This window comes from Triturus cristatus, chromosome 7 (assembly GCF_964204655.1).
Source record: "Triturus cristatus chromosome 7, aTriCri1.1, whole genome shotgun sequence".
NCBI classification, from domain to species: domain Eukaryota; kingdom Metazoa; phylum Chordata; class Amphibia; order Caudata; family Salamandridae; genus Triturus; species Triturus cristatus.
This window is the reverse complement of record NC_140590.1, coordinates 121235958-121252313: the sequence shown is the minus strand read 5'-3', so window position 1 is coordinate 121252313 and position 16356 is coordinate 121235958. Positions and strand designations below refer to the sequence as shown.

Below are 16356 nucleotides of genomic sequence, written 5' to 3'. Positions count from 1 at the left end.
TACTTCTCTGGGCATCTGAGAAGTGTACATTTTCTTATACAAATGAATATGTTTATTGTCCAGTTAATTAAAACTTACAATCTGACACAGTTAAAACACATCGTGCATAAATAAAATACAGTCGAAAACCTTCTTGATCTATTCGAGGCTTCAAAGTAAAGACTAATTTGAAGACACAATCTACAATAGTTCCATCTCAGATCTTATTGCACTTAATAGGTCCCTTACAACTAAAGTATTTTATTTACACTGTTATTAGCTAAAACCAATAAAGTCCCAAGAGCCCTCCTGGATGCCTCTATTGGCCGATTACTATTTAATGGTCGTAGGTTGAGCCGACATAATTAGTACATGCAATTGTGCACCAGAACTAATTTTAAAGGCAGCAATATGCTGTTGTTGCACTTCGTTGACCTTGTTGCCCATGGTTAAATACCATTGCACCTGGAGTTAGGTACTGACCCTGGAGTAGGTGGATGAGACTATAAATTATCCAGAAAATTAAAGTGCAGCATGCCTTTTATAAAATCACCTCTTATTTTAATATTATATATTGGTTAAAAACCATCCCATTTAGACGTATATTGGAAAAGCCCATTGGAAAAAAAGAAAACACTCATTATAGTTGTGCATGTTGCACTTTAATTGACCTTTTGTCCATGGTTCAATCCCATTGCACCTAGAGTTAGGGACTGATCCTGGGAGAGGTGGATAAGAATATGATTTATTCAAAAGTGCAGCATGCCTTTTAAAAAATCATTTCTCGTCTTACTCTTAATACTATATGTTGGTAAAAAACCGTTCAATTTAATCGTATATCGGAAAAGCCCATCGGGAAAAAAGAAAACACTTGGTATAGTTGTGCTTCGTATGGTCTACTGGCATCCCTGCCAGCGGGCATTACTCTTCGCAATTTACAATTTTCCCCTCAGCTACGGACATGTATTTTTTACATTTCCCAGAAAAGATTTGGTCCTCTCCCTGAAGACCAGCTATGACTGCTTGTCCACATGTACGTATAGTGTTCGGGTTAAAATACTGTCATAACAAACTTTTCTTTCATCCACTAGGGCTGGGCAGCAGCAGGCAATATGACCGATGTCTTCTCTACAACAATTACAAAGACAGCATAACATTTCTATGCTCAGCCTTTTCTAAGCTGGTAAATTACAGTGAAATTGGAAGTTACCAATCCGGAGTCGCAAAAGCTTTAGTTTTGCATTTAATCCGTTCAGGCCACCCAGATAACTCTGGGGTTTTAATGGGCCATACGTAGCAGTGCCCATCCATGTGTGCGCTCTTTCTGCTAACAACTCTCCGTCCATCAAAGCTGAGACCTTTATGCTGATACCATTAATAACTCTAAATGCAGATTGTGAAAGGGAAAGAGTCTAAAGTTCCTCTGCTTTAGAAACAGACAGTTTTAAAATATGTGACTGCTTCAGTATTTCTGGAATCACTTATAGCCTCCCATGGTGTTGTACTAATGTGGATTTTGTTTCATTATTTAATTTATAACAAAATTTCAAGTATGCTTCAAGGCTACTTATATTTTGTCTCCTAAGGCCAACTTCTAATCAATTTTGGGCTGGCGATGCTGTTAAGGTATATTAAAAAGGTAAAGATAAGTTTCTACCATGAGGTTATCTATGGTTTTATCAGCTTTCTCTCTTAGTATCTCCATATAGTATGTCAAGAAAAGAGCTTGTTTAGCTGCCATTACTTGCCAAAATGGCTTAAGGGACAAGACTTTTAGGGTGTTCCATAGTGAGGCAAACGCAACAACTAGTGAATCGTCCATCCGGAAATTTCAGCACACTGATTCTTAAATGAATCTCTAGAGTAAAATATCACCCCCAAATATCTGTACTCCGATACTGATTCTAACGTTGTCCATTCTATACAAAAAGTTGGGTGAGAAAATATTTTGCTTAAGTTGACTTTCAACCCATGATCAGTAACATACTGTACAGTTTTATTAATTAAACACTGAAGCCTCACCTTTGTAAAACTAGTCAAGACAATATCGTCAGCATACAGTAGATCAGAAACATTCAAACCAGCCACAGTCGGGGATGTTAATTAATTCTTTTCAAATCGGGGGTAATATCAGCAAGGCCCAAATTAAACACAATTGGAGCCAGTACACATCCTTGGTTTAAACCGTTCCTTTTTAGACTGTTAAAATGCAGCCCAGACTGAATCTCATCCAGGTATTTGTATACAAAAGTTGGACTGCTCTGAGAAGGGAGGAAGAAATTCCCCAGTCCATCAGCTTTATCAGCTCTACCCAAAGAATATTTCTCTGTACAGCATCGAATGCTGAACAAAAGTTAACATAACACACATGAAGGTTAACTGAGCGACATCCTGCTTGCTCTGTTGTTAGAGCCAGCATCTGCATGTTGGTGGATGTACTAGTTCCTTTAATAAAGCCGGTCTGGTTTTTCAGCAGCAGTGCACTGGATTTCACCCATGCCATAAGATCTGTTAGGAGGCATTTAGCAACAAACTTAGCCTCACAGTACTTTAAGGTTATCAACCTATAGTTGGAGGGTAGAAAGGTTTGACCTGCTTTGTGTGTATGGGCCAATATTGATACCCTCTAGCTATCAGGTATTTCTTGAGTGAAGAAGATGTGATTGAATACGGTGACCAACTTATCTGCCCAGAATTGTGGGTCTGTAGGGTGCTTGTGGGAGACCATTCGGTCCCGGGGCCCCATCTCGACAGCTTTTACTGATGATTGTTTCCACCCTGCCAGATGAGAATGCTTTAAACTGCACTTCCGCAACCATTTTTTGGATGCCAACTTTTAGGCGTATCTTTATTGCGGCTGTATGCCTGTACATTTCTTCCAGAAATATTTGATGTAGGAAAGTGAGTTTTACAGTTGTTAGGTTGGTTCACTAATTTCCAGAATCTTTATGCTTAGAAGCTAGAAGGATTTTGCACCAATACTGGTCTGCTTCTGTTTTTGCTAGGATCCATCCAGCTTTTTCATTTATCGTTCTTAATTTTGGTAGAACCTCACTCTGTACGCCTGAATTTGAGCTATTTCCTCTCTCAAGGTGTGATTCAGCTTTTTTTTGCTATTATGAGTTGGGCTGATATTTTTCTTGGCCAGCGAATCACCAAATTGGTTGTGGTTCTGTCCCTGTCATGGCCAACTTGCTTCTCTGATCAGAGCTTTGATAATTTTGCCCAGTGGTCCAAGGAATTAAGAGTTAATTCACCTAATTTTTCCCATTGGATTCTAGCTAGATGTTCCACTTTATCGATGCATGTTACCGACTACCGCAGTTTTTTGTAATTTGACTTTTTAAAGTAGTCTATTTCCGGTGGGGTGTGTTCATGCGGTGAGACTTTTAGATTTAGCCCGATCATTTATAGTTGATGATCTCTTTCCAGCATGTTTCCCAGTTCATAATTTGTCACCATATGGAATAAGGGCTGAGACACTAAGGTGTTTGCTGAGTAGTGTTGCATGAGCCGGATTGTCAGGAGCTACGCGGCCATTCAGGACTATCAGGACCAAGTGCCCCAAAATACTCAGAAATTGCTTCCCGCATGCATCTGTTCCCTGTTTGGAGGATTGCATCGGTGGAATATGCCAAATCTAATCAATAGTTTTCTTTATTTGATCCCTGAACCCCAACTGGATTAAATTCATGTTAAAATTACCAGTTATAAGGATATGAGGCACAGAATTAGATGTACATTGAACAGATATGAAACCCAGTAAGATTTTGTTCATTTCTTGTTTTCTCCCTGGATGTGGCTGGATATAAACAATGATGATCAACAGAGGGAGCACACTTGGTGAATTATTAGCCCAAACTTTTACTGCTTGCAGATAAGGATGATCAATCTTCATCTTTTCTATTCTGATGTCTAGTTCCACTGATATGTACAAAGTCAAAACTCCAGTGGCACGCCTCATTGTTTTTGTTTTAGTCACCAGTTTAGTAGAACATAAGTATGCTGGAAGATCTATCGAACCTGGGCCCACATTTCTAGCAAAAATTTCATATGAAATGTTTTGATAAAGTTTAAAAAGTCAACATGATCCATTTTTCCAAGGAGGCCCTCTATATTCCAGACACAAAGCAAAAGGGAGTCCTGCGATTGGCAAGCAGACAGGTGATGTTTCTGTCACTTATACATGCTGTTTTGTGGTGCAGAGAAAAGTGCACCCCGGAGCCAGGACAAGTCCGATTTTACATGTTGTGCTTGACATACTATTTGGTCCTCAGTGCTTTGTTCGTTTAGAGTGACCTCAGGGGCTCTGGTCAACGTGATCGATTGACTGCTGGTCCCTCGTCATATTGATACCGCAGTAGGCTGAAGATGACCCATAGAACTTTTAAAGCTTTTGCTCTGTCCATGTGAGCCCCGGCCGCCTTCTTCCCCTGCTACCGGGGCATGGGCCTCAGGCCTTTCAGGCTGAAGAAACTGAGGATATGGTTCGTCCTTTTCACATGTTATTTCTATTCCCCAGTTTGTAAATGCCTGCTTCTCTGTCCATACTTGTTAAGCTAACAAAGCCGTTGCTCAAATTGGAGCGTTTAAAAAAGTGACTGCGTCAATGTCAGATGACAAAATGTGGCGTGGGGACAGAATTTCTTGAGCCATATGTAACTTTGACCATCTGTTAATCTTGTCGAAGGTTCCCCATGACTTGGACTTTGGTATAAATGTCACATTGCAATGGTTGTCAGGTGGGCAGGTGATGGACGGGAGCAATTTCAAGCTCGACTATTGAGGAACTTCGATTTTCGATCACGATCGAATCGACCCGCCATTTTGTGACCCGCCGCCATTTTGTGTTGCCATCACTCAGGCAGCACAGCGAACAAAGTCTATTCTGCTTTTCCCGTAGCTTGGTGTCGAAATACGTCCTCGGCCTTATTTGCGAAGCTGGTGTTTGGACTAGTCGAGTACACTAATCCCTGTCTGGCTTTCCTAATCCCTGTTTCAACTATCTGTAGGCTCACACTATTCTTTCCTGATCATATCTTATCAACTGGACTTCACTGTCTCCTGCTAGCATTCTCCTGTGTCACGACTGTCCTCCAATACACACAAAGCGTATCTCACCACCTGCAAGTTAGTTATAATCTGTTAATGAATTAGTTCGGGGTGGGATCACAAACACAGTTGGAGGAGAGGTCTCTTCGAGTCATCTGATATTTCTGTTTTCAAACCTTTCTTATTGGTTCCACTTTGTTTTTCCACTTACCCTATTGGCTCTTTTCTTCCATGCTTGGGTAGTGTGTCTCGTTAATAATTATGTATTGTATAGTATTTAATCTGATGCGCCACAGAGTGAAGTGGCAGTCTCCTGAGAACCTACTTTGTGTACTTCTAGGATAACTGTACTAGCTGCAGCTAAATAAATCCAATCTTCTAACGCCGACAGAGTGTCCCGTGTCTCTGTGTAGCGAAGCAGGTGAACTCCGGAGACAGAGGGCGTACCGTGCGCCGCCAGGTCCAAAAGGTTCTGGTTCTTCAATTGGCACCCAACGTGGAGCGGCTTCAGTGGTACCGGTTCTGCTCGAAGGTCGTGAGGAACCTCGCAAGAAAATTCCGGAGGGTTCGCGATCCACACTAAGCGACCCCTGTATGTCGAAAGTGGTCCGAAGGTCTTTTGCAGCGCGGTTACTCCTTCCTGACGGCTACTGCCGCCCTGCTTTGGCCCATTCCTTTCGTGATGTATGGTAAAGCGAGACGATATACGGGCCTCTGTTGGTGGAAGAAGACGTCCTTAGTTAAGTTAAGTATTTTCGTGGGTCGCGCCCACAATTTTGGTTCTTTGTTTGATGTCCTTAGGTTTCTTAGATTTAGTCATTGCAAAGACTAAAGCCGAGGATAAGTGTATTTGTGCTGCGTAAACTGAGTTTTACTCCCTCGAAGTTTGTGAGCAGTCCAGAGACATTGCGAAATGCCTGGTCTGACTAAGTTTGGAAGAATTTGTTGTCTTGGTTGTAATAGGGACTCCCGACTTGAGGACTCTTGTCCGATTCCTTCGGTTGGAACTCCCACATATGAGCTCTATTCGAAATATGGTATCGGCCCCATTGCCTTTAACGAGACATGGACTCGATACACAAAGAAAGATGGTGTTCTCAAATGGCCAGAAAACGGTAGTTTTGACCCTGATGTGCTAGATAATCTGGAAGCAGTTCTGTTCAAAAGAAAAGCCCGGCCGGCAATGTTTGACTCTTTCCGCCTTTGGCGTAAGGAAGCCAAACAGAAAGAAATTAAACAAGCAAAACGAGATAGGAAAGCACAGGGTATGACAATTATACAGGCTGCCCAACAGTTCAAGAATTATGAAATTGACAATGTGACTGAAATTTCAGAAAGACAACATCGTATGGCGATAGATAAATGCTATCCGGTGTTGCCTGTTTCTCCTTCTGATAATAAGAAAGATTTAGAAGAAGATCCCCTAATGTCCCATTTATTGAGGTTGCCTCCGCCCTATGCGCAAAATGCCAATGTACCTCAGCCGTTACAGCCTGCTCAGCTGCTAGTGGTACCTCCGCCGGTTCCGGCTCTTCAGCATTTGCCTCCTCCAGTATTACCGCCCTTGCCGGTTCTACCATTAGTCTCAACTTCTCAGCCTTCATCTCCTGATCCTAGCTCTCCTTTGCCTTCTGCTTCTCCTGTAATCTCCAGTCCTCCTCCTGTTAGTTCTCCTAATACTCTGTCTCCAATTCTAATGTCTAATTCACCGTCTGTGCGTAAGCGTCTTACAGATTCTGTCACTAGTATTCTATCTCCTTTCTTTGGAGCTTTTAATGTGTCTCCGGCTTTTGCTCGAAGACAATCTCGCAGCCAGTTTCCAGATTTTGAGGAACGAGAGAAGCTAGATTCTCTTGCACGAAGATGGATCAAGAAGGGTCCACAATATAGCGTGTTTGATATTATGCCTACCTTTTTGCAATGGAACGCGCCTACGCAAAGGTATGTTTTCAATGTAATGTGCGAAATTCTCATTAAAGAATGGGAAGATGTGAGTTCAAGTCCGATCTCACAAGATTTGTTAGATGTTCAAGCCGATTTTGAAAAAGGTCTTATTGTAGGTTCTAAAGTCGAGGAAGCTGTAAGGACACTCATCTCTTATAGAACCTTATTGTTCTCTCAGATTTTTCGTGATTCTGATCCGTCGGTTAAACTGACGTCGAAAAATGAGCCTATGAGGGAGGTTCCTCCAGTATGGAAGGAGGAGGTTGCGGGAGTAGGTGCTAATCCAGCTATTCCTGCTCATTTTCAGCGTATATGGGTACATGTGCCATGGAAGAGATCTGAAGTTTTGGCCCTTAAGCAGACTCTACCAGATCCTCGTAAGAACCCTGCGGGTTATTAAAACGAATTATCGCAGACAATCAATGCTTGTGTTATGAATTTAGCAGATATTGATATGCTAATGGCTAATGTCGTCCCACAGAAAATATGGGCTAAGATTCGTAGAGAGGACCACGCACAGGAACTAGGTGCTACCTGGGATGTTATAGCTGATACAGATAGAGACCAAGTGGGTGGCGCAAAGCCTGACGCTTTGATCTCGGAACTGCCTGGTAGAATCATTACGTTAATGAAAACTATGATGCCTGCATTAAGAGGGAATTGGGATAAGCTAGCAGCATGCAAACAAAAGAAAGATGAAAGTGTGTCTGATTTCTTTACTCATTTCGAAGAGACATTTATCGATCACAGTGGTCAGGACATGGCTACCGAGGGTGGACAGTGATTATTCGTGGACAAATTTGTATTTAATTTGCTTCCCGAGCTGTCACACAAATTAAAAGATTCAGAAAGTTCTTGGGCTGTTTCTTCTTCTGCCCAGATATTGGCTACTGCACAATATTACGCGAATAGGGATAAAGAAGAAAAAGAAAAGCAAGAGAAAAATACGAAAGATTTAAAAACTAAGGTTCTCTTGCAGCAAGCCTATCCCCCACGTTATGTTCAGCCTCAGACTCCGCAACCACCGCAGCTTCAGAGATTGTATCAGAAACCTGAGCCATACATTCCGCGACCTTTGTTAGGTCCTAATCAATGTGCCTATTGTAGAGAGGAAGGTCATTTTAAGAGCAGTTGTCCGGTTTTATTGCAGCGCAATGGAGCGTTATCTGCTCCACGAGGTCGTGCTGGCCTCCAGTCAGCAAACAGAGGTAGAGGTCGAGGTATGTTAACTCAGGAACAGCGTGCCCTTCCTTCTCCCAATTCCATGAACTACTTTGATCAGCAGAATGTGAGATCTACTCAGTATTATAATGAAGACCATTATGTTGAAGGCGAGAACGAGAGTCTTCATGCTAACTAGGACAGCCATGGACAAAGTAAGGGAGTTGTGCCAATCCCAGTAGATCAAAATGGTCCTTATGTCAACGTCACTACAATGGGTGTATCAGAGCCATTTCTTCTAGATACTGGAGCAATGAGAAGTTCTATTATTCATTCTAAACTCCCTGGGGCACCTTTGTCTGGCTTAACAAATGTTTCTGTAGGATTCTCTGGCGCCCCTGTTCGCAATCCGGTTTCTTGTCCTTTGCCTATTTCAGTTAGTCCTTATGATTTGGAAGCTCCACTTCTGTTGACAAATGGTTGTGGTGAGAATCTGTTGGGTCTAGACCTATTGAAAAGAATGCACACTACAATATATTGTTCTCCTTCAGGCGTACATCTTACTCTAGGTCAGAAGTTGATCTCCCCAATGTATCTGTCTACAGATCAGTTTCCTTCTGAGTTGCTTTCTCTTCCAACAGCACTTTGGGCCACAGGTCTGAACGATGTGGGTTGTCTCGAGATACCGCCTTATGTTGTCACTCTCAAGCCCAACGTAGAATTACCACGTATCCCACAATATAGAATCTCTGCTGAAGGTGAAAAAGCGTTTTTGGAGATCATTCATGACTTAATTCGGAAGGGTGTGGTTGAAGAAACGAGAGGTTCAGAGTGCTCTGCCGGAGGCTTCTACAGACCCAGGTCATTCCATCCGACCAGGTGACTGGGTCTGCACCCGAAACTTTCAGAAGAAAAAGAATTTGGAACCCAGATGGCGGGAGCCCCGAATGGTCCTACTAACGACAAGGACAGCAGTTAAAGTTGAAGGAAAGAAAAATTGGATTCACGGTGTGCATTGCAAGAAAGTACCTTTGCCCTTGCCTTTTGATCAGTGGGTTCGTAGAGGGGTTGGTGACTGTGAAGGCGAACCAGTTCCACGATTTGTACCCTTTAGCGATGCACACCTGAATGGGACATTGTCTCAAAAAGAGGACGACGACATTTTACAAGAAGCAATTCCATCGCATCGTCGCTTGAATACGACTGAACCAAGAACATTGTTTCGAGACCAGAGTGTTCTGGGGAAGGAGCGCTACAACCTTAGGCCCAGACAAAAGAACAATTAGGACTTTCTTCTCCTTTGTGTAGTGTTCTGTTTAGGTTGCAGGGTCACGGTAGGAGTCTAGGTCACGACCTGAGTAGTGACCATAGGTCTGCAGGATCCTCAGTGTCATAGGACGATAGAGCATCGTGACTTCAGTGATTGAGGAAGATTGCCGTGAGCATCCACTAGTAAAAATGGAAACTACACCAAGTAATAAAGAGAGAAGAAATGAAATGAAGAAAGCATCTTGTAAAATAATGTACAGTCGTTTTGGTATAAATCTATGTGTTTTTATATCATTATGTATTGCTTTGGCGATTATTGGTTGGATAGTTTATGTTTTGCAACCATGAAATACCTCCCCTTCTTCCTCTTTGCCTTCTTCTACTATCTCTCCACACCTCTTTCATACTTTTCCTTCACATGAACTTGTCAGAAGAACAAAGTATTACAACATTTCCTTTATCCAACTATTACACCAACATCAATTAGTGGTTAACACAACTGATTGTTGGGTATGTGGTCTTATGCCACATACCACCGAAAAAGGAATGCCATATCTAGTTCTTCCTTTTACCTATGAGGGTTCTGCTTGGGCATTCTTCGTTATTTTCTCTAATGCATATCAAAGCAAGTTCAGACGGTCTGTTACTTCACAAATTAATTATCCGGATTTTAGTCATAGTTCCTTGATTAAGGGTATGGTAGTTATGGCTAAAATCATGGAGAACAGCAAGATTTCCATTGACGAAAGAAAAGCATACACCAATTGGAACGTCATCCAATACATGTCGAGTCTTAATAATAAAGTAGGAAAGGGAAAATCCTCGCCAATCTGGACTATACCGCATCAAGGTAACTTCTGTTTACAGATAAACGATCGTTCTTCTGACACTGCGCAAAAGAGTAACTGTTCCTACACGTACATTTATTCTTCTCCAAACTCACCTCCTCTAGTACCGTCTCAAGGCACCTATTTAATTTGCTATGATAGAGCTTATACTTGGTTACCAACGGGTTTCTCTGGTACCTGCTACATAGCTTTCCTTCTTCCTCCTACTTACACTGCTTCCGCCAATTATCACCGAACCCGTCTCAGCCGAGGAATCATTGACTCAAAAGACACCGCGGGACAAGAAGGAGGAGATTTCCTTAAAGGTTTTCTTCCCTTCTGGGGTCCAATGGCCAACAGCAGAAATATAAGGCAACTGGTCCGTGTCGTAGAGACTACAATAGACATCATTGTAGGAGCATTAAGTAATATCACGGCGGAACTACAGGCGGATCGTCTTATGACCTTGCAAAATCGAGTTGCCTTAGACTTTATTCTTGCCAATCGTGGTGGAGTATGTAAATTGATCGGGTCAAGCTGTTGTATTTTCATTCCTAATGACGCTCCAACAGTATACCAAGCTATCTCCAAGTTGCACATAATCTCTGAGTCTGTTCATCAGGACGAAGTAGATTGGTCTTTAACGGAATGATTTTTGGGGACTACTGTCCAAATGGGGCTGGAAAGCATTGACATTCCTTGGAATAATCTTGACTGTTGTATTTTCTTGTTGCCTTTGTATGCACTGTGGTCCCGCTATCTGTGATCTTTGTGCTACTATGTGCATCCCAAAACCCAAACCTCAAGTAACAGAAAACATAAGAATGATGTTACAGCAACAGCTCGATGATTTTATGGCTATTGATGTGGACTCAGATTAACGTGAGTCTGTCTTGCCTGAGTTCTGGCAAAAGGAGGGTCTGAGGAACTTCGATTTTCGATCACGATCGAATCGACCCGCCATTTTGTGACCCGCCGCCATTTTGTGTTGCCATCACTCAGGCTGTGTGGAAGAGAACAATGGTTCGGGATGGCCTGAGAAGGTCCAGTGAAATGAAAAGCCCTTAGGAGGGCGAGATGATTTAGTATAGGTTCAAGGACTCATATTGGAGAGTGATACTTAATATAGAGAAACAAGGGACAGGAGAGGTCAATGTATGACACTTATTTATTGAACAAAGATTGAATTCAAGTGCTCACATATTTAGTGACAAGAAAGCGTGACATGCAGGTGAGGGTGGAGTCTTTAAAAGAGAACATCGCATTGGCAACAATAGAGAACCATTTTTTAAATAAGATTAGTACAAAATAGGTTCGAGTTGCATAGGGTCGACGGCGTTTCGAACTCAGTTATTTGAGTTCATCATCAGGACAAAATGTGAGCATATGAACTCTAAATGTGAAAAAAATACAGAAAAAATAAATAAATAAACAAGTACAAAACATAAATTAGTCCCTGAACTGTAACAAGCATCACAAGCAATTAATGAGCGGTACATGGTGTTCTCCAAAACGTGATGCAATTACATAAAGATGAGAAATCGGTAACCTGGCAGAGTCAGCAAAGTCATGGAACTGAGCAGTCTAGTGCCCTGAAGGAATGCGCAATTACAAGAATATGATGTTAGAGACTCGGAGCTCATAGTGACGAAGTAAATTATAGCGCTAGGGGCGGAGGTTGGGGCATCATTGCGCGCGCATGAAGTGGAACACTTACTGAGCATATGAGCGGTAGAGTGACGGGATAGTCGTCAGTAAAAACGTGTTCGTCGCGGTAGTGAACGTCTTGATTTGAATCAATAGCCTAAGAAAACGGAGTGATTATGGGATACAACTGGACAAAGCGCGTGGTGATTAAAGCAAGAATACCGCGTGGTGTTACGGTAGTGAAGACACTTACTGAAGTAATAAACTGGGTACGGACTTCTCAATAAATGGAAGCGCGGTGTCTGTGCCGAAATTTAATTCAAGCAGGTATCAGGAGGAAGTTGCCTGAGGAAAAAGGGGGGGGTGTTATTGTTAAAGGGACGTAGTACGGTGTGTGTACATGTAAATACGGGGCGGTGCCAGAATTAGAGCGAGGACACTTACTTAAGGTAGGAGTGTAATCATGCCTGCTCAGCGAGTTGAGGCGAGTTTTCGGTGCCGAGGAACTCAATCTGTAGAGGAGGATGCGGGAGGTTACCTTCAGGCGGATATCAAAGCCACGAGCAAGTGGAGGGAAGGGGATTTGGTTTTAATAGTACTTACTTAATCCATGCGGCACTCGGTGCATTCAATGGGGGTCACGGGGAGTGGAGCGAATCCTGTGTGCGTGTAGTTACGCGCGGCGACTGGCCATGAAGTGGGAGGGGGAGGTATTTAAGGGGCAGGGTTGCCATTGGTTACTCGAGGCGTCTGCAGCTGCGCCGATCGCAAGGTGTGAAAGCCCAACAAGGGTAGTAGGCTCAGGAGGTGCCTGTATGCAATTAAAACCGCTAGCATGAATGGGACTGCTCGGGTTACTAGTTACTGTGATGGAGCATGATTCCATACCGTTGGGCACACAATGTTGAGAATTCTTAAGTCTGGGGTCAATACAAAAGGGCCAAAGGGGGTATTGGGCGGTGCAGTAACTAAATTGCAGCGTCAATATAGTAAAGGCAGCGTAGGTGTTCAAATACTTGCCCGCTTAGTATACATTCAATTATATACAAGTAGTACAATAAGAAACAGAAGGGTTGCTTTACATACAAGAGTACAGAATTGCATGTACGAGGTCTCAGGGTTGGCAAGAAGAGACTGGTGTTGCAAGAGTTAATGGCATATTTGAACACAGAAGGTGGTTACAGAATGGTTCTGTATTCGTCCAGAGTGTTAAGTCCTTGTTCAATGGAGCGGCATTTAAAAATCCATTTACATTCCATGCGGTTAAGGATTTGCTGTTGATTTCCTCCTCTGTGGTTGTGTTGTAGGCTGTCAATCACTTGCCATGTGAAATCAGATTCAGAGTGTCCTTTGGCCAGAAAATGTTCCACAAGAGGTGCCGTTTGTGTTTTGCAGCGGATCCTGCTCCTGTGTTGCGAGATCCTAGTCTTGATTTTCTGCGTGGTTTGCCCGATATAGAGTAGTTGGCAGGGACATTTTATACAGTAGATCACATTTTGTGAATTACAATTAGAGAAGAACTGTAAAGTGTGTTTGGTGCCATTATATTCAAAGGACTGGGTGTTACAGGTGGAATCACACGACAGACAGTTGTTACATTTATAGTGGCCTTGTAGAGGAGGGAGGCCAAGGAAAGAATGAAGAGTATTGTCCTTGTGCACTGGTTTCTGGGCTCTAACTAGGTGGTCCTTAATATTACGTCCTCTCTTGAAGGCAAAGAGTGGAGTGCCTGTATTGAGTTCCAATGGGCCTAGTACTGACCAGTGTTTCTTTATCATTTTGGTAAGTTTGTTGCTAACCGGGCAGAAGGTAGTGACGCATGTGATTTTGTTGAGGGATGCCTTCTCTTTGGGTTGCAGCAGGAATTCACGATGTGAGTACCATGCTCGTTTCATTGACCTCTTTACTAGACGTCTAGGGTAGCCCCGATTGGTGAGTTTTTTACATAGGATTTCAGCCTCTTGGAAGAAATCCTCTTTGAACCTGCAATTTCTGCGAATACGCAGGAATTGACCGTAGGGTAGGCCATCTCTCAGAGCCCTGGGATGACAGCTATCGTACTGTAAGAGGGTGTTACGCTCTGTAGGTTTTCTAAAGAGGGTAGTGTAGAGTTCACCCTCGGACGTTTTGACCGTGACGTCTAGGTAGTCAATTTTGTTTTTATTGAAATTGTAGGTAAATTTTAGGTCCGGCTGGGTGTTATTGAGCCATACACTGAATAGTTGGAGTTCAGTTTCAGTGCCAGACCAAATCATGAAGACGTCATCTATGTACCTTCGCCATACGCGAATTTTGTTAAAGAAGGGGTTGTTGTTGTTGAGGATGAACTTATTTTCAATGTCATCAACAAAGAGTATGGCAAAATTAGGAGCAAAAATGGCCCCCATTGAAGTGCCTTTACATTGCCTGTAATACTGGTCTTCAAACATAAAATAGTTTCTGGTGAGGGCTATTTCCAGGAGTGAGATGATGAATTCTGTTGGGACCCGATGAGGTGCTGGGCGTAGATTGAGATGTTTAGTGATAACTTCTATGCCTTTGTCTTGGGGAATGTTGGTGTATAGTGACTCGATGTCCAGAGTGACCAGGAGTTCAGTTTGGGGGTCAAAGGGCTGGGATTCAATTAGGTTGATAAAGTGAGTGGTGTCCTTAACGTAAGTGGCGGTGTCTTGTACCATATTCTTTATAAAGAAGTCAATGTAGCTCCCTAAAGGTTCTAGAATGGATCCGCAACCAGAAAGGATGGGTCTGCCTGGTGGAGTTTCCAGATTCTTATGGATCTTGGGAAGAGTATATAGGACAGGAGTCCTAGGGTTTTTATTATTTAGAAAGGAAAATTCGTGTTTGCTGATGTAGCCTTCTTCTAGAGCCGTTTTGGTAGCTGTGAGGATGAGGTCACTGATGTCTTGAAGAGGATTGCGCATAAGGCGTTCATAGTGTGACGTGTTCCTGAGTTGGCGTTGGATTTCATTGTCGTAGGCGGTTTTGTCCTGTAGGACGATACCGCCTCCCTTGTCACAGGGTTTTATCACCACGTCATCGAGGTTTTTTAGAGCGTTGAGACTATGTCTTTCTTCAAGGCTAACATTGAAGGGAGTGAACCTGTAGTTAGTTTTTATGTTGTTGAAGTCTTTAAGTACGAGATGTTCGAAGGTAATAACTTCCGGGGGCATCGAACCAGTGGGTGGATTGAATGTGGATTTGGGTCGCAATCCTGTGATATCATTTCTCGTGGTTGTCTCTTTATCTTGGAAAAATACATTAAGTCTTACTTTCCTAAAGAATTGAAGAATTTCGGTGTGGATGTCAAACCAGTTAGGTTTTTCCGTGATGACAAAGGAAAGTCCTCTACTAAGTAGGGCTATGTCAGTCGAGGCCAGCTGATGTTTGGAGAGGTTAAAGATAGGCATTTGGTCCATGTTAGATGAGAGAGGTGGGAGGGGGGAAGGTGTTAGTATTGGTAACCCCATTGGTAGAATTTCCTGCGTGTTTGTCGCTCCCCTGGGGGGAGGTTGTACCTGGGCCTCCCTCTGCCCCGACCTCTGCCTCTCGGTCTCTCCCCTGTGAATGTTTGGCCTCTCTCTAAAAAATTGGGATTGTATGTAGAGGAGCTAGTGCCTTCCCCGGGATCAGAGTTGTCGGATTCTAGAGAGGAGGTTGAGAACGTGACCGGCTGCCTGTTTCTGAATCTACCCCAAGTACCTGTTGGGTACCTCTGTTGATCTTGGTTGTTTTGAGTAAAGAAGTCTTCTCTGAGGTAAGGGTAGGTTTGTTCTTTGTTGTAGGTCCTTATGTCCTTTGTCACTTTAGTTGACTTTTTATGGTGTTCAAAGTTTTGAAAGTCAACAATGGTACGTTCTAGTTTCTCCAGGGCTGATTTGGCATCTGCTAGGCTGTCTAGTTCTAAGATTGCCTTTTCTAGTTCTCGGATTTCTAGTAGTTCTTTTCTACTGTGTTCTAATGCAGTGTCAATACCTAGCACCATCCAGTGGCGGGAACACGTAGTGCCAATGTGGGCGAAACCGTTCTTAAATTTTGGGTCTTGTAGGAAGATTGCAGGGATGTTGCGTACTTGCAAACCTACTGGAATGATGTCTGCCTTCAGATATTCCGTAAGCATACGGGCGTGTAGTTCAGTACGTATGTGTTTCTTTTTTAGTCTTTCTAGACTAATAAGTTTTTCACTTGCTACATTAGAGGGAGTGTTGTTGGCTGGTATCGGTGTATGGAAAAGTGAAGGACCATTAATCAATCTTGCTATATATTCCTCGGTATAGGTTGGGATAGTGGGTGTAGACATAGTCTGATAACGAGGTAGGGCTTCTGGCTGGCCTGTAAGTTAGGGTGATGTACATAGATCAAAGGAGGGAACAGAGTAATTTCTTTATAGTATAACTTAATATAACCACTAAAGAGTGGAACCCTTGCAGTGAAGCCACTGCACGTACGAGTGTTTTAAAGAACAAGGGTACCCCTT

General features: G+C 42.9%; 1 long non-coding RNA gene across 1 annotated transcript; it reads right to left on the bottom strand.

Annotated features, from left to right (window-relative positions):
- Positions 1–11550: 11550 nt before the first annotated feature.
- On the bottom strand, positions 11551–12391 carry LOC146809000 (uncharacterized). The gene is made up of 4 exons (XR_014965516.1): positions 12324–12391; positions 12133–12224; positions 11950–12036; positions 11551–11625 (listed from the first exon to the last, which is right to left on the bottom strand). It is a non-coding gene; the product is annotated as an uncharacterized LOC146809000 (long non-coding RNA).
- Positions 12392–16356: the final 3965 nt, after the last annotated feature.